A 16,711-nucleotide genomic window follows, 5' to 3' on the forward strand; every position below is an offset into this window, starting at 1 on the left:
TTGCCTGGCATTAGCAGGTGATCGTGTAAAGAGTAGCTGTTCTATTGAGCCACAGCCCAGAAGTTGATGGGAGCCTCTGTTCCTACCTCATGGGCTCTGACATATTGAGAAATCAAACATACATCTGACTTATTTCTAGTATTCTGGAGAATAATGGTTTTTTTCCTGGGATCATATAGAAATATTCAAGGAAGGTTAAAATTCTTTTTGTGAAGTATGGACAAGGGGATTAGTCCTCTGGCTCTTTGAATTCCAAGGGAACACATCACATCACCTCTCCCAGCGATACCTAAATTTAAGCCATACTTCTACTTGTGTTCCCTGTTGAAGGAATCAGTACGCTAGTGGAGGAAATTGGAGAAGGAGGTACTTCATGGACTGAGTGTGTACTAGTGTAGACTGCCATCCAAGTGCTCATCCTACTGATAAGCAAAGCAGAACAGTCTCAGCCTAGCACAGGGGGTGGGAATCTTGTTTTTAATCAGATTTGTTCCAGACACTTGGGAGTCATAGAAATCTATATTTAATTAAGGAAAATTATATATATATATATATATAATATATATATATATGGAGAAGGCAAAGGCACCCCACTCCAGTACTCTTGCCTGGAAAATGCCATGGACAGAGGAGCCTGGAAGGCTGCAGTCCATGAGGTCGCAAAGAGTCAGACATGACTGAGTGACTTCACTTTCACGTTTCACTTTCCTGCATTGAAGAAGGAAATGGCAACCCACTCCAGTGTTCTTGCCTGGAGAATCCCAGGGATGGCAGAGCAGAGCCTGGTGGGCTGCAGTCCGTGGGGTCGCACAGAGCCGGACATGACTGGAGCGACTTAGCAGCAGCAGCAGTGGTCAAGCAAAGAGCTGACTCATTTGAAAAGACCCTGATGCTGGGAAAGATTGAGGGCACGAGGAGAAGGGGACAACAGAGGATGAGATGGTTGGATGGCATCACCAACTAAATGGACATGGATGGGTTTGGATGGACTCCGGGAGTCGGTGATGGACAGGAAGGCCTGGCATGCTGTGGTTCACAGGGTCGCAGAGTCGGACATGACTGAGCGACTGAACTGAACTGATATGTATATCAAGGGCTACATTTTTGCAGGCAAACAGACATTTTGCAAAGGACAACTGGCAAAAACAAGAGTCAGGTGATGGTGACCAGGAGTGCTAATATGACCATATCCAGGATTAGGAACATTTTCAAAGTCATCTCTTACCAGCAATTGTGAAAAATAAATGGATTTATGAAAGGACAGTTAAGCTTTCAGTATAGTTATGCTTTTAAATCTAAGCGAAAGGCTAACCTTTGTACTGTCCTGCTTCAGTCTTCTGGCTTTTCTTTACTTGCACCTTGCTGCTTCACAGACATAATTTTCACCAGAAACAGGTTTTATTTGTTTGTTTTCCCAGTCCAACTGTTTTTCAAATCTTTTTGGCTTTTGACCTTGGACCAATCACAGTGTCCGTTTATGCATGCGCCTGCCCAGCAGGATGTTAATAAAAATGCTTTCCATGCACAGGTGGGGAGCGGCCCTTTGCATAACTGTCCTAGAGCCAGATGGTCGGGTGACTTAGCATTCAGTCTAAATGTGTCAGAAACTTTAAACCCAGTTATACATCCATTAGGAAAAGATTCACAGATGCTGGTTCTTCATATTCATTTTGATTCTAATTTGGCAGTTCCAAATGGAACCTGATTGCACTTTTTTTTTCCTCCCAAAGGCAAGAGCTTTGGATTCTCAGGGTGGAAATGCAAGGACTCACAGGTGGCCTGGAAGAGAATTTGGTCATCTCTTGCTTTCATGAATGAGCAAACCAAGGTGCAGGGACCATGGCTGGTGGGGCTTCGGAGCTGGTTGAATTCCTCAGGGCTTTTCTGGCTGTCTTAGAATCTGGGCAGCTGGCTTGCAAAACATTGAGAGGAAATTTCCACTTGAGCCATACAGGGTGACCCACTCTGCCACAATTTGGAATGGGAGAATTCTAGAGCAGTCTGGGAACTTTTAGCTTCACCTGCCCAGCTCGCCCAGGTGGGAATGAAGTAAGGCTAATAAAGTGATGACTTTCTCCGAAGTGTTCCACAGACTCAGAAAGGGGAAGCCAAGAATAGAGTCCACTTGTCCCAGGTATGGTGTTCATTACAGACCAGGCTGCCTTCTTACTGTGTCACATTGGGTGAAATTAATTTTGAAATCATTTTGATCAATGTTTCATTTTACCAATATGTCATAATTTAGTACTAACATTTAATTCCATCCATAGATACTTAATTTGATCAATAGTTAAGTCCTAATTTTAAATATACTAATTTTTGAATTTTGGTGGGGGCAGAATATTTTAATGTTACCCTCTCCCTTTCTGTGTGCTCTTGCTTATAACAAAGATTTGTCATTAGCTTTTAAGCCAGAAAGAAGTCAGATCCTCCTATGAGGAAGACCTCTGTGCTGTAAAAACTGTCTGTTCACTGGGGAAAACATGCCCTTTGGTAAATTTTCACAAGAGTCATTCCCCCAGCTCTCAAGCTTTTAGGTACAGTTCTGCTTGTCCCATAGAGGCTGGATTAACTGGATTAGACTAACAATCCATATTGTGTCTCAGAGCACTTCTTCAGCTGTATCCTTGAAACCAGAGGACTCAGCAAGGCAATTCTGGTTGTTTCTTGAAGCTTTAAAAATATTTCATAATGTATGCCTGTGAACATATGCATGTGTATTTATTTAACATTTATTGAGTACTTTGGGGGCTTCCCAGGCGGTGCTGGTGAAAAAGAACCTGCCCGCCAACACAGGAGACATGATTTCAATCCCTGGGTTGGGAAGATCCCCTGGAGGAAGGCATGGCAACCCACTCCAGTATTCTTGCCTGGAGAATCCCATGGACAGAGGAACCTGAAGAGCTACTGTCTATAGGGTCGCAAAGAGTCAGACACAACTGAAGCAATTTACCATTCATGTACTCTCTGAGTACCTTATACTGTACCAGACACTGAACTAAGTACATTGTTTGGTTCACCCTTAGGACAATATGTTGTTTTCACCATTTTAAGGATAAAGAAACTGAGGCCTTTGAGAGATTAGGTGACTTATTTAAAGTTGCATGGATAATAAGTGGAAGACTTGGTCTTTTGAGTCCCAAACCCACATTTTCAAGCTGAGTGCTCTGCTTTCTTTTTTGAAGGAGGCATATCCTGTCTCATATTCAGGTCTGGAGTTCTCAGAGGGAGCTTTCCAATTTCTCAACCTTTAAAATCACTTAAGCTTCCACAAAGAAAGCAGGTGCCCACCTTCTTCTGCCTACTGTGTCCAGAAAAGATAAGGATTCTGTTCTTGTCAGAACCAATTGCTTTAGTGGGTTTTTTTCATCTGTTTTCTAGAAGCAAAGGAGATCTTTAACCAAAACATTAATCTCACAGAAAACCTACCTCTGAACTGAGGGGAAATTTGATTTTTCCCTTTAGTCTAATCTCTCTTAAAAAATGATGGATGAGCTTGTATGCTTATGAGCTGTCCCTTCTCACATCTTGAATTTTCCTGTGCAGAGGTAATCTTCTAAGCTGAGGTTCCATTAGTTAAGAATCTCCTAAGAGCAAAAGTCTCACAGAATTAGTATACTTCACTTTGTCTTGTGGATCTAAATATTTAGTGACTACGGAAATAATTTACTAAGAAATGAACCTTTGACAAACAAAACAAGAAATGGGCATGTAATGAAAATCATTTCAAAAACGATTCTGAGATTGCTTCAGTGGTTTCTGCTGTATTATAGGTTAGCACAGTTTTGTTTGGTAAGATTAAGTTACATTGTTTCTGTATTTACAAAATTGTAATAATACCCCTATTTTAAAGTAGCCCAACATGCTCTGTTATGAAAGGTATGTACAGTTCAATAATAGAAATGTTCATTAAATATTAATATTAAAGTAATAGAGTGAAAAAAAGATATGACAATATTGATAAGTACCAAAAAAGTATTTAGTAAAACTCAACAGTCATTCCTAAGAAATAATATTGAAAGGAGGAAGAGAAAGACCCTTAGCATACAAGCTCATGATTCAGAAATTAATGTCAAATACAGTTAATAGTGGGGCTTTTCCAGTGGCTCAGAGGTAAAGAATCTGCCTGCAATGCAGGAGGCACAGGAGACATGGCTTCAATCCCTGGGTTGGGAAGATCCCCTGGAGGAGGACATGGCAACCCACTCCAGTATTCTTGCCTGGAGAATCCCTTGGACAAAGGAGCCTGGTGGGCTACAGTCTATAGCGTCTCAAAGAGTCACACACAACTGAAGTGACTTAGCACTCATGCACAATTAACAGTAAAACATGAAAAGAATTCCATTATAGTAAGACCAACACTAGACTGATCACTGTCAATACTGCTTTTTAGCTTAGCCTGAACTTTTGGGTGGGGGAAAGCACACGTAATCATAGGCATACTGTGTGTTTGGTTTATAAGCTAGAGAAACAGCAGTTTTGGTGGTCTCGGTATGTTTACAAATGCAGCAGTTTATGAAGGACCTGTGGAGGGTCATGAAATTGGGGGCATCATCAGATTGGATGTTGGGATCAGCTCCTCACTACTCCCGGCCTTGAAAGGGCTCCTGACAGCTGTTAGGCATTAGTGTGGCTGTGCCTGGTGTAACTACCATTTTGGTTTCCTGTAACAGACGTTGCACTTCTGCTTCAGCAACCCTGGTTTAACTTCTCAATAAAGTTATTGATGCCACATCAGTGTCTTAGCCAGTCCCCCACTCAGCACACCCACATGCAGTTTTAGCAATGAGATTTAAACAAGTTCCTCGCACAGCCCAGCAGAGAGGTGACACAGCACAGTGGTTAAGCATCCAAATTCCCTGGAGCCTCACAGTCTGGATCCAAACCTTGGCTTTGCCAGTTACTAGCTGGGTAACTCAGGGCTTATTATTTAACCTCTTTGTGCTTCAAAGTCCTTGTCTGTAAAATGGAAATGATGCTATTAATAGTACATAGTTTATAGTTTTGTTGTATTAAATGAATTAATGTAAGCAAAGTGCTAGGAAGAGTTAACATGCCTGCTAAAGCTTTCGTAAAATGTGATCTGTCCTGGTAATGCAGTGCATTTGTGTAAAATGTATAAACACATCCTCATACAAATTCTGTAAACAACCGACCCTCACTGCCAACCATCCTGCCTGCACCAGGAGTCAGGTTGAGCCACTTCTCACCATGTTCTAGCCACAAAGCATGCTAACAGTTGTCCAGTCTAACTCCCTCATTTTACAGATGAGGAAGCTGCAAGCTAGAGGTGAAGTAAGCTTGCCCAAGCTCACAAAGTTAACTGTAGCCAGTTCAGAGCTCATGTGTCTTTGGTTATATAAAGAACAATCCCAATGTTATTTTATTTCCACTCTTTTAATGAAGTTTATGTTCATAAAACAACAATAATAATGAACAATAAAACCACTCAATCTTACTAGGGTATTTTCCTTAGGGGAGAGTTGAATATGACATATTTTCTAATTCTAAATTACTTGGACTATGTAAGCAAACAAAATGATGACATGGCATGTTTGCATTTTCTTTACCACTTATTTCTTGAAGTTCTTGAAACTACAAATGCAAAGTGGAATAGTTCTCTTACCCACATCTCCCTGAGTCTCAAACAAGGTCAAACTCTAATATTTGATGAATGTTGAAGGGAAAGTAACTCTGTCACTTACAGTTCATGACATAAAGTTTAAATTCAGTGATCCAAATCTTGGAACAGAAAAATAAGCCCAGATTCCCAGTAATAATCCTTCCCATCCATTAATTCCCAAGAGACACTGTATCATTCCCACATTATACTCAGTTTGCTCCCATAATTGTCAGTTTTATTTTCATCCTTATTCTCTATTTTTGAAATTAAGATGCTAACTTCCAGCACAAGTTTCTTTTTAAATGCCTTATTTAAAAGGGCTAGCTTCTAACTGCAGAGAAGGCAATGGTACCCCACTCCAGTACTCTTGCCTGGAAAATCCCATGGACAGAGGAGCCTGGTGGGCTGTAGTCCATGGGGTCGCTATGAGTCGGACACGACTGAGTGACTTCACTTTCACTTTTCACTTTTCACTTTCATGCATTGGAGGAGGAAATGGCAACCCACTCCGTGTTCTTGCCTGGAAAATCCCAGGGACGAGGTAGCCTGGTGGGCTGCCATCTATGGGGTTGCACAGAGTCGGACATGACTGGAGCGACTTAGCAGCAGCAGCAGCTTCTGATGCATGAATTGATCTTAAATAGAAGTTGTTTAAATGTCCATGCATGCATGCTAAGTTGCTTCAGTCATGTCTGACCCTTTGTGACTCCATGAACAGTAGCGCTCCAGGTTCCTCTGTCCATGGGATTCTCTAGGCAAGGATACCAGAGTGAGTTGCCATTTCCTTCTTTAGGGGGTCTTATGTTGCCTGCATTGCATGTGGGTTCTTTACCACTAGCACCACCTGGAAAACCATTTAATGTCCATAGCAATATTCTATTTAAAGGGACAGGCAAATATTGAAGGCTGCTTACATCCCTGGGATAAAGCCCACTTGGTCATGATGTATGATCTTTTAAATATGTTGTTGGATTCTGTTTGCTAGAATTTTGTTGAGGATTTTTGCATCTATGTTCATCAGTGATATTGGCCTGCAGTTTTCTTTTTTTGTGGCATCTTTGTCTGGTTTTAGTATTAGGGTGATGGTGACCTCATAGAATGAGTTTGGCAGTTTACCTTTCTCTGCAATTTTCTGTAAGAGTTTGAGTAGAATAGGTGTTAGCTCTTCTCTAAATTTTTGGTAAAATTCACCTTTGAAGCCATCTGGTCCTGGGCTTTTGTTTGCTGGAAGATTTTTGGTTACAGTTTCGATTTCCATGCTTGTGATGGGTCTGTTAAGATTTTCTATTTCTTCCTGGTTCAGTTTTGAAAGGTTATATTTGCAAATCAATCAATGTGATACACCACATCAACAAATTGAAAGATAAAAACCATATGATTATCTCAATAGATGCAGAGAAAGCCTTTGACAAAATTCAACATCCTTTTATGATAAAAACCCTCCATAAAGCAGGCATAGAAGGAAAATTCCTCAACATAATAAAAGCCATGTATGATAAACCCACAGCAAACATTATCCTCAATGGTGAAAAATTGAAAGCATTTACCCTAATGTCAGGAACAAGACAAGGGTGCCCACTCTCACCACTACTATTCAACATAGTTTTGGAAATTTTAGCCACAGCAATCAGAGAAGAAAAAGAAATAAAAGGAATCCAGATTGGAAAAGGAGAAGTATAATTCTCACTGTTTGCAGATGACATGATCCTCTACATAGAAAACCCTAAAGACACCACCAGAAAATTACTAGAGCTAATCAATGAATATAGTAAAGTTGCAGGATATCAAATTAATACACAAAATCCCTTGCATTCCTATACACTAACAATGAGAAAACAGAGAAATTAAGGAAACAATTCCATTCACCATTGCAATGAAAAGAATAAAATACTTAGGAATAAACCTACCTAAAGAAACAAAAGACCTATATATAGAAAACTATAAAATTCTGATGAAGGAAATCAAAGATGACACAAATAGATGGAGAAATATACTATGTTCATGGATCAGAAGAATCAATATAGTGAAAATGAGTATACTACCCAAAGCAATCTATAGATTCAATGCAATCCCTATCAAGCTACCAATGGTATTTTTCAGAGAACTAGAACAAATAATTTCACGATTTGTATGGAAATACAAAAAACCTCGAATAGCCAAAGCAATCTTGAGAAAGAAGAATGGAACTGTAGAAATCAACCTGCCTGACTTCAGACTATACTACAAATCTACAGTCATTAAGACAGTACTGTACTGGCACAAAGACAGAAATATAGATCAGTGGAACAAAATAGAAAACCCAGAGATAAATCCACGCACCTATGGACACCTTATCATTGACAAAGGAGGCAAGAACATACAACAGAGAAAAGACAATCTCTTTAACAAGTGGTACTGGGAAAACTGGCCAACCACTTGTAAAATAATGGAACTAGAACATTTTCTAACACTGTACACAAAAATAAACTCAAAATGGATTAAAGAGCTAAACATGAGACCAGAAACTATAAAACTCCTAGAGGAAAATGTAGGCAGAACACTCTCTGGCATAAATCACAGCAGGATCCTCTATGACCCACCTCCCAGAGTAATGGAAATAAAAGCACAAATAAACAAATGGGACCTAATTAAACTTAAAAGCTTTTGCACAACAAAGGGGACTATAAGCAAGGTAAAAAGACAGCCTTCAGAATGGGAGAAAATAATAGCAAATGAAGCAACTGACAAAGAATTAATCTTAAAAATATACAAGCAGCTCATGCAGCTCAATATCAGAAAAATATACGACACAATCAAAAAATGGGCCAAAGAACTAAACAGACATTTCCCCAAAGGAGACATACAGATGGCTAACAAACACAGGAAAAGATGCTCAACATCACTCATTATCAGAGAAAGGCAAATCAAAAACACAATGAGGTACCATCTCATGCCAGTCAGAATGGCTGTGATCCAAAAGTCTACAAGCAATAAATGCTGGAGAGGGTGTGGAGAAAAGGGAACCCTCTTATGCTGTTGGTGGGAATGCAAACTAGTACAGTCACTATGGAGAACAGTGTGGAGATTCCTTACAAAACTGGAAATAGAACTGCCATATGACCCAGCAATCCCACTGCTGGGCATACACACTGAGGAAACCAGAATTAAAAGAGACATGTGTACCTCAGTGTTCATCGCAGCACTATTTACAATAGCTAGGACATGGAAGCAACTCAGATGTCCATTGGCAGAGGAATGGATAAGAAAGCTGTGCATATACACAATGGAATATTACTCAGCTATTAAAAAGAACCCACTTGAATCAGTTCTAATGAGGTGGATGAAACTGGAGCCTGTTATACTGAGTGAAATAAGTCAGAAAGAAAAACACCAATACAGTATATTAGTGCATAGTACGGAATTTAGAAAGGTGGTAATGATGACCCTATGTGTAAGAAAGCAAAAGAGACACAGATATAATGAAACAGACACAGATATAATGGACAGATTTTTGGACTCTTTGGGAGAAGGCAAGGGTGGGATGATTTGAGAGAAGAGCATTGAAACATGTATATTATCATATATGAAATAGATCACCAGTCCAAGTTTGATGCATGAAACACTCAAAGCCGGTGCACTGGGACAACCCTGAGGGATGAGATGGGGAGGAAGGTGGAAGCAGGGTTTAGGATGGGGGACACCTGTACACCCATGGCTAATTCATGTCAGCGTATGGCAAAAACCACTACAATATTGTAAAACAATTAGCCTCCAATTAAAATAAATTAATTAATTAAAAAAACAACAAAGGGACAGGCAATACTAGCTCTCTGGGAGCGGTCCATCATTTATTATTTGTTAATTATAAAGCTGGCTAAAGTAGAAAATTGAAAGCCAGATCTTAAAGATTATCAATTGCAATTACTTCAGATTGAAATCACAAAACACATTAGCCTAATCTCCTGATTCCCTAGAGTAAACAATTTTAAAACTATCACCACAACCCGATGCCAGCCTTGTCAGAAAGAACCTTTGACTTAGTCACTGATGCCTGAAATCTATAATTAAAGAGTCATTCTCTAGGTTGGTGATTAATTTTCACCGTCACCTGGGTTCCTTGACTCCACCTGAGACCCGCTGAGTCAGAATCTACAGGATCAGGAATTTAGGGCATTTAGGCATCAGAATTTAGGGCATTTCTCCCAAGGATTCCAGATATTTCTGAGAGTTTTTCTACACTTGAGAAGCTCTGCTCTGATTTAAGAATTATATTCTCTTATGAAGGAGCACATCTTATCCTCTGGCAAATTCAAGATGTTGAAGCCGTGTATTTAGCTGTTTACATCTGAACCTATGTGATTTTTACATTAGAATTCTGAAGCAAGAGATGTAATGTCACTGAGGAAGAAAGAAGAAAGTACTAACAGGGAAGGCAAACTTCCATAATAGTGCCAAAAAATTGGCTCTGTACCCACTCGTTTTTAAAAAAAAATTACTAAAGTATAGTCAACTTACAAAGGAGAAGGCAATGGTACCCCACTCCAGTACTCTTACCTGGAAAATCCCATGGATGGAGGAGCCTGGTAGGCTGCAGTCCATAGGGTTGCTAGGAGTTGGACACGACTGAGTGACTTCACTTTCACTTTTCACTTTCATGCATTGGAGAAGGAAATGGCAACCCCCTCCAGTGTTCTTGCCTGGAGAATTCCAGGGACAGGGGAGCCTGGAGGGCTGCCATCTATGGGGTCGCACAGAGTTGGACACGACTGAAGTGACTTAGCAGCAGCAGCAATTTACAAAGTGATATTAGTTTAAGGTGTACAACGTAGTCACTAGTTTTATGGATTACAAATCATACAAACTATTGTAAAATATGGACTGTATTCCCTGTGCTATATATCATGTCCCTGTAACTTATTTGTTTTATAATTGGTCATTTGTATCTCTTAATCTCCTTCATTTATTTCATTCACCACTCCCCCGACCCACTTCCCTCTGGCAACCCACTACTTTGTTCTTATATCTGCGAATCTGTTTCTGTTTTGCTATCTTTTTTCATTTGTTCTGTTTTTTAGATTCCACATATAATTGAAAGCATACAGTGTTTATCCTTGTATGACTTATTTCACTAGGAATACTAACATTCCCATCCATCCATGTTGTCACAAATAGCATGGCTGAGTAATAGTCCACTGTATATATACAATTTAAAAAGAACCAATTAGAACTGAAGAATACAATAACTGAAATGTAAAGTACACTAGAAGGAACTTTGAATGCCAGAAGGGAGTAAAATGATATAGTGAAGTAAGTCAGAAAGAAAAACACCAATACAGTATACTAACACATATATATGGAATTTAGAAAGATGGTAACGATGGCCCTATATGTGAGACAGCAAAAGAGACACAGATGTAAAGAACAGTCTTTTGGACCCTGTGGGAGAAGGCAAGGATGGGATGATTTGAGAGAATAGCATTTAAACATGTATATTATCATATGTGGAACAAATCACCACTCCAGGTTCAATGCATGAGACAGGGTGCTCAGGGCTGGTGCACTGGGATGACCCTGAGGGATGGGATGGGGAGGGTGGGGGTGGTGGTTCAGGATGGGGGATACATGTATGCCCATAGCTGATTCATGTCAATGTATGGCAAAAACCACTACAATATTGTAAAGTAATTAGCCTCCAATTAAAATAAATAAGTTAATTAAAAAAAATAAAGTGCCCAAAGAAAGAAAACCTACAACCAAGGACATTCTACCTGGTGGAGTTATCATTCAGGATTGAAAGAGACATAAAGAGTTTTCCACACAAGCAAAAACTAAGAGTTCATCATCACTGAAGCGGTCTTATAAGAAATGTTAAAGGCTTTTTTTAATAAAAAAGAAAAGGCCAAAATAAGAAATCATAAAATAAAGAAAAATATCTCACTGTATCCAGTCTTGATGGCAGGGGGCACAAGAGGAAACTAAACTCGGCTCTGTAAATATGCTCTCTTTTTTTTTGAGCTTTGTGATAATTTTCTGGAGTAAAAGTGACTGGATTGCTTAAAATGTATATCTTTGTCAGTATTTATAGCAAAATAGATGTTTCTTTTTGGAAAAGGACAGGCAGAATTAAAAATCATTATGTATGTTTTAAGTGCACTGAAGATGTGAGAACCTGACTGATAAGTATATTACATTCTAAAAGTTATTTCTTCTTAGATTAAAAAGTATAGTACAGAATAGTTTCTAGGGCATCCTACCTAGTATATAAGTTTCTAAATTTGCAATCTTGCTATATTAAAATCTAAAACATATATTTCCCGCTAATGATTATGGCAGCCTTGGGTCTTGACTCCCTTTAGACTAGGTTTAGGGTGTGAACCTCTAATACTGAACCTTTAATTAGTGAACCTCTCAATACTGAAATGAGAGAACAGAGATCATACTAGATAATCTAGCACAGGCTTCTCCAGTAACAAATGTATGGGTGGATAATCAAACCTACATTAAGCATCTGTGTCCACTGTAAGAATATCTCATCATATTTGGACTTTTTATAATATTATAAAACCAGAATTACTTGTAGATGATATGTGAGAATTTCATTTTGGAATGACTTATTGTGCTGTATTTTTAAAAAATTATGTTGCAAGCATGAGTTAATTTAATTTCAGATAATTGTATCCAAATTCAAAAATTTCAACAGATCACAAAATGATGAATGCAGTTGTAGGCTTTATCATCTAAGATAACTTTTCTTTACATGATAAAGAATGGGAAAATGTCTCTTCAATTTTTAATTCTCTCCCTACTTTATAACTTGTGTTGACTTTCCTTTGAATCACACAAAATAATAATAATAAATAATAAACTACAGAGCTGAATTGTAAATCAAAACCATTGAAATGACCTAAAACAATATAATAAAGAATAAATAGATAAGTGGATGAATACATGGATGGATGGATTTTAAGCAGAAGAAAAACACAATATCTTTCATATTTCATAAATATCACTTAACTGATGGTACAAAAAATGGACTCAAAAAGAAGTTGGAAAGATCAATAAAAGAATCACTTGCTAAAGAATGAACAGTGTCTCCCTAAAACTGATGGTACAAGAAGAATTTTGAGCAAGAGGACCCACTAGTGCCCTCACTGATAGGTAACCTTAGTCTGTACTAGAGATGTAAGGACCAGTGTTTATATTTTACAGCAACTATTAGGTTCTCGTAGTGAATTAGTGGTATGTAAAGGATTTTAATATAGGTTTCTCTGACTCTAAAATCAGCACAATTTTGGTGTGCTTTTGTGTGTTTTCATATTCTGTAGAGATCAAATTGCCAACATCTGCTGGATCATCAAAAAAGCAAGAGAGTTCCAGAAAAACATCTATTTCTGCTTTATTGACTATGCCAAAGCCTTTGACTGTGTGGATCACAATCAACTGTGGAAAATTCTGAAAGAGATGGGAATACCAGACCACCTGACCTGCCTCTTGAGAAATTTGTATGCAGGTCAGGAAGCAACAGTTAGAACTGGACATGGAACAACAGACTGGTTCCAAATAGGAAAAGGAGTACATCAAGGCTGTATATTGTCACTCTGCTTATTTAACTTATATGCAGAGTACATCATGAGAAACGCTGGGGTGGAAGAAGCACAAGCTGGAATCAAGATTTCCAGGAGAAATATCAATAACCTCAGATATGCAGATGACACCACCCTTATGGCAGAAAGCGAAGAGGAACTCAAAAGCCTCTTGATGAAAGTGAAAGTGGAGAGTGAAAAAATTGGCTTAAATCTCAACATTCAGAAAACGAAGATCATGGCATTCGGTCCCATCACTTCATGGGAAATAGATGGGGAAACAGTGGAAACAGTGTCAGACTTTATTTTTTTGGGCTCCAAAATCACTGCAGATGGTGACTGCAGCCATGAAATTAAAAGACGCTTACTCCTTGGAAGAAAAGTTATGACCAAAGTAGATAGCATATTGAAAAGCAGAGACATTGCTTTGCCAACAAAGGTCCATCTAGTCAAGGCTATGGTTTTTCCAGTGGTCATGTATGAATGTGAGAGTTGGACTGTGAAGAAAGCTGAGTGCTGAAGAACTGATGCTTTTGAACTGTGGTGTTGGAGAAGACTCTTGAGAGTCCCTTGGACTGCAAGGAGATCCAACCAGTCCATCCTAAAGGAGACCAGTCCTGGGTGTTCATTGGAAGGACTGATGCTGTGGCTGAAACTCCAATACTTTGGCCACCTGATGCGAAGAGTTGAGTCATTGGTAAAGACCCTGATGCTGGGAGGGATTGGGGGCAGGAGGAGAAGGGGACGACAGGGGATGAGATGGCTGGATGACATCACTGACTCGATGCACATGAGTTTGGGTGAACTCTGGGAGTTGGTGATGGACAGAGAGACTGGCGTGCTGCGATTCATGGGGTCGCAAAGAGTCAGACATGACTGAGTGACTGAACTGAACTGATACATTGTATGACATTCTAATTAAACCCTGGGAATTGGTGAATCCATTAGTGTTAGTCACTTATACCTTACTATAGGAGCTTCTCAGGTGGCTCTAGTGATAAAGAACTTACCTACCAATGCAGCAGACATAAGAGACACAGGTTCAATCCCTGGGTCAGGACGATCCCCTGGAGGAGGGCATGGCAACCCATTCCAGTATTCTCGCCTAGAGAAATCCTATGGACAGAGGACCCTGGTGGACTACAGTCCATGGGATCACAAAGAGTCAGACACAACTGAAGTGACTTAGCATACACACCTTACTACATGAAACCACTGCAAAAAAGAATGATGTGACTACCTAACATAAAATTTTACTGAAAATAGTACGATTCTTTAATGTAAACAATGAAAATCGTATCAAACACTAATATTAGTCTGAACTTGGCAGTTAATTCTGTTAATAACAGTGAATGTTAAGTAAAAGTATGTCTGAATGTCTACTGTAAAATAAATATGTGGAGAGATTTTCTCTGGGATCAAAAGTGAAATGCTATCATCAGATAGGAATTTTTCAATGTTCAAGTTATTTAAGAAAAATAATATCCCTGTTCTGAAGGAGTAGCTGAGAAACATTTATTGCACCAGTGATTTCTTTGCTCTATAAAATTATGTGAGTACATGCCCTTTATTGAGCAGATTTATATTATGGTAATATCATTATTTTTGTCATGAATATAATTATTCAAAGCTAGTCTTTCAGTCATGACTAATTTGGCACTATGGTGACTCATATGTCTCACCATTAAATAAGGAAATGTGTACTTTCAGATTCTTTCAAGATAACTAAAGCTAAAGATTCACATAGTTAAATTTTAGTTTTATTTCTGTTTGTTAGCTAAGTTGAGTTAAATATTATAAATGTAACATATGAACTGTTTTAGCATTATTTAAAAAGATAAAGTGGCAATTGACAATGCCAGAGGTCTCTGTGCAATATTAGCTCTCAGGTTTACTTTCTCCAACTTAGAGTCTCATCTTGGTGGATAAATTGCCAGTGTCATGACTCAGTCATACACACTGGCCTTGAAACTGGATCATACATTTTGTAATTCTAACAAAAAGTGAGCCCTTTGGACTGATCTGCCCTGCCCTAAGACTCAAGGGTGTACCAGAGTGTTGAGTTGCTCAGTCATGTCTGACTCTCTGGAACCACATGAACTATATAGCCCATCAGGCTCCTCTGCCCATGGAATTCTCCAGGCAAGAATATTGGAGTGGGTAGCCATTCCCTTCTCCAGGGGATCTTCCCGACCCAGGGATTGAACCCAGGTCTCCTGCATTGCAGGCAGATTCTTTACTGTCTGAGCCACCAGGGAAACTCAGAAGTACCCTCCCCACCAAAAGAAAAGAGACACCGATTTCCACTCTGGTGGAAACTGCCTCAAATGGCAGGGGTTTCCCATGAATCTGTGAGAATGAAAGAGTATCAATTTCTCACAGCCTCTCTGAAGAGTTAGAATAAATTATACTGACTTCTATATGGGCTTCCCTTGGGGCCCAGCTGGTAAAGAATGTGCCTGCAATGTGGGAGACCTGGGTTCAATCCCTGGGCTGGGAAGATCTCCTGGAGAAGGGAAAGGCTACCCACTCCAGTATTCTGGCCTAGAGAATTCCATGGACTGTATAGTCCTTGGGGTCACAAAGAGTCGGACACAACTGAGTGACTTTCACTTCACTTCACTTCATACCTAAAAAACGAGAGAGAATGGAGACAGATTATGAGGGGACTGCACTAGTTAATGATGCCCAGTCATTTAGTGGCATCTCAACTACAGGCAGAGGATCTGCTGGGGTCCTCCTGGTTAGGCTTCAAGGTTCCAAGGCCTGTAGACATTTGGTTGCTATGGAGCATCAGTGAGCAAACCAAAAACTAAACTGAAGAATCTTGAAGCATAGAAACTGACCAGAATTTCTTCCCTCTATTGAATGATACTATTTCATCATATGGACCTGGGTAAAATTACAGTTCTGCCATAGGATATTTGTCCTATGACAAGTGTCTCAAATACTCATGTACAAAATAGAAGTAATAATAATGCCTGACTGTCTCATTAGGTCTGCTAGGTTCTGGCTGGCATAAAACCTATATAAAAGAAATGCACAGTTAATGTTAGCTTCCATTTTAAGACAGGGATAATATATCAACAAAAAAGCAAGGCATTCTCATGCCTGAAGTTTAGTTTAAATTTAAGGAAAATTTTGAGATTCATGAAAGATGGTGAAATTATAATAAACATTTTGCAATATACTGTCTAATGAGTAAAAGTTACTTTGATAAAGTAGAGTTGTGAAATGACTCTCATAATGGAATTTTTTTTTAAAGAATGGTAGGTAGCCACCAGACTGACTTCTGCGATCTATTGAGTAACTCTATCAGTAAAGTTTGATTATCAAGGGAACTGTCTTTACTCCAATACTTTGGCCACCTCATGCAAAGAGTTGACTCATTGGAAAAGACCCTGATCCTGGGAGGGGTTGGGGGCAGGAGGAGAAGGGGACGACAGAGGATGAGATGGCTGTATGGCAACACCGACTTGATGCACATGAGTTTGGGTGAACTCCAGGAGTTGGTGATGGACAGGGA

Source organism: Bubalus kerabau, chromosome 19 (assembly GCF_029407905.1).
Source record: "Bubalus kerabau isolate K-KA32 ecotype Philippines breed swamp buffalo chromosome 19, PCC_UOA_SB_1v2, whole genome shotgun sequence".
In the NCBI taxonomy this organism is placed as follows: domain Eukaryota; kingdom Metazoa; phylum Chordata; class Mammalia; order Artiodactyla; family Bovidae; genus Bubalus; species Bubalus kerabau.